Source organism: Panthera leo, chromosome B2 (assembly GCF_018350215.1).
Source record: "Panthera leo isolate Ple1 chromosome B2, P.leo_Ple1_pat1.1, whole genome shotgun sequence".
NCBI lineage: Eukaryota > Metazoa > Chordata > Mammalia > Carnivora > Felidae > Panthera > Panthera leo.
In genome coordinates, this window is record NC_056683.1 from 85,149,837 (window position 1) to 85,152,923 (window position 3,087).

At 40.5% G+C, this 3,087-nt stretch overlaps 1 pseudogene; it reads right to left on the bottom strand.

Annotated features, from left to right (window-relative positions):
• Positions 1–1,684: 1,684 nt before the first annotated feature.
• Positions 1,685–2,865, bottom strand: LOC122219103 (annotated as a pseudogene).
• Between the last annotated feature and the right edge of the window lie 222 nt (positions 2,866–3,087).

Here is a 3,087-nt window from a genome sequence, read left to right on the forward strand (position 1 = left end):
TTTGTATTATTGCTATAACAAATTACCACAAAACAAGTTTAAAACAATGCAAATTTATTCTCATACAGTTCTGAAGGTCACCAATCTAATATCACAGTATCAATAGAGCACTTTGCTTTTGGAGATTTGGGGAAAGAATGCATTTGTTCCTTGGATTTTCAGCTTCTAGAATTTTTCTGCATTCCTTATCTCATGGCCATATGTTTGTATTATTCCAACCTTTTGCTTCCACTATCACATCTCCTGCTACTGACTCTGATCTCCTCTCTCCATTTTATAAGAACCTTTATGCTTACATGGGCTCATATGGATAATCCAGGATAATCCCTCCATCTCAAAATTCCTAATCACATCTGTAAAGCCCTTTTTGCAGCATAAAGGATCATTTACAGGTCCTAAGGATTAGAACATGAACATTTTTGAGAGGTCATTATTCAGTCTGCTACAATATCCAATGCCAACTAAAGCCTCTATTTGAATGCCCTCTCAAACATAAAATGGCCAAAACTGAGCTTTTGAAATTCCATCACAAACCACCACCTCTGTTAATTGCAACTCCATTCTTAAAATTTCTTGGTCAAAATGTTTGAAACCATCTTTGATATATCTATTTCTGTAAAAGTCCCAAACATAATTCTTTAATAAGCAAACCTTATTGGATATGTCTTCAAAATTCAGAATGTTATCACTTTTTACCACTTCCAGTCTCGCTAACCTGGACCATGCCACCATTCCTCCTATCTATATTATAGCAATGGTTTTGCTTCTGGTGCCTTGTAATCTATTCTCAACACAATAGGCAAAAATAAATATTAAAACTGATATCAAACCATGTTGCTTTTCTGCTTAAATGTGTTACCACCCAATTTTTAGAAAAAATAAACTTAACAAGGGATTGCCTAAATGTTAAACATACATGATAAATCCATGAACACCCTTAAATGCTTTAAGATTTTATTTTTGACTCTGGATTTTTGTAGACTTGCTCTTAACTAAAGTTGGCTATGATACAATTGGTTTATATTGAAAAATGATACCAATAACCCCAGGAATTTGTATTTTACTCTACAGATAATATTGACCACATCACGTTGTGTTCTATATAATCAATACAAACTATAGATTAAATGCCTTATGTTACCTGAATCAAGATAAATTATACTTCTGAGAAACTGATTTTTCCTTTTGAATATTTGACCTCTTAACTAGTTATATCCTCCCTTGCATTAGATACTAGGAAGAATGGAGTCAAATGAATGTCTTCTAATTTACAAATATGTCCTTATGAGCATGTGTTTTGTCTATTGATAATATACCTGACCTTTCTTGTTTTTTCTACCATCTTTCCTTGGATTGACCATTTTTGCTTATTTATTTATTTATTTTGGCAGAGCTGGATACAGTATACTTTATGGTACAAAACAAGGTACAGCTCCCCAAACGCCTCCCCTTCTTAAGGGGTTATGTGATAGAAACTGTATAGAGTTCGGGAGATTCTCAGTGTGTTGGAGGATGAGTTGGGGCAAGGATTCCCCAACAGTTAAGGGCCTCTCTCTTCCTCTTTCACTGTGGTGGTAGTCCAGGGGACCCTTACACCTTGGACACCATGTAGACCATGAGGTCAACCACCTGGTTGTTGTAGCCAAATATATTGTCATACCAGAACATGAGTTTGAAAAAGTGGTCATTGAAGGCAATGATCCTCAATTCTGGCCCCAGCATCAAAGGTGGAAGAGCGAGTGTTACTGTTAATATTGCAGGAGACACTGAGGCGCCTGTATGGCTCAGTCAGTTGAGTGCTTAACTCTTGATTTTGCCTCAGTTCATGATCCCAGGGTCGTGGGATTGAGCTCTGCATCAGGCTCTGCACTGAGCACGGAGCCTGCTTGGTATTCTCTCTCTCTCTCTCTCTCTCTGTATCTCTCTCTGTCTCTCTCTCTCCCTCTCTCCCTCTCCCTCTAACCCTTTTCCTGCTCTTGTGTTCTCTCTCTTTCTCTCTGTCTCCCTCTTTCTTAAAAAAATAGTTGCAAGAAACAACCTGGTCCTCAGTGTAGCCTAGGATGCCCTTGAGTATGGTCCTCTGATGCCTGTTTCATCACCTTCTTGATATTATCATATTTGGCAGCTTTCTCCAAGAAGCAGGTCAGATCCATGACTGACACATTGAGAATGGGGACGCCAAAAGCTATGACAGTGAGCTTCCCATTCAGCTCAGAGGTGACCTTGCCTACAGCCTTGGTAGTGCCAGTAGAAGCAGGGAGAGTGTTCAGGGCAGCCTCTTGGGCAACATGCCACCGTTTCTTAGAAGGCCTGTCCATGGTCTTCTGGATGACAGTGATAGCATGGACTGTGGTCATGAGTCCCTCCACAATGCCAAAGTTGTCATAGATGACATTGGTCAGAGGGGCCAAGCAGTTGGTGGTGCAGGAGGCATTGCTGACGATCTTGAGAGAGTTGTCATACTTCTGGTTCACACCCATCACAACCATGGCATGAACAGGCATGGCAGAGATGTTGATCCTCTTGGCTTCACCCTTTAAGTGAGTCCAGACTTCTCCATGGTGGTGAAGACTCCAGTGGACTCCACAACATACTCAGCACCAGCATTACTCCATTTGATGTAGGCAGGATCTCGTTCCTGGAAGTGGAGATATGCTTTCCATCTATGACAGGCATTCCATTCTTAACCTTGACTGTGCTGTGGACTTTGCCATGGGTGGAATAATACTGGAACACATAGACCCTATAGTTGAGGTCAGTGAAGGGGTCATTGATGGCAACAATATTCACTTTGCCAGAGTTAAAAGCAGCCCTGATGACCAGGTGCCCAATACTGCCAAATCTGTCTACTCTGACATTCACCATTGTGTCTTGGGGATGCAGCTGTCACTGCACCAGAATATGTGGCTGTCTCTCAAATGGGGAGGAGCAGAGAGCACTTTTGTTTACTTCTAATGTTGTCATATAGCAAGCATTTTAAAAGTCATCTTAAATCCTTTTTGGAACAACATGAAGTATATAAAAAACGTTAGTAAGGTGTTTAGTGACCAGTGCTTATTAAACCCTCCTTCCCATTCTAGGGCGATG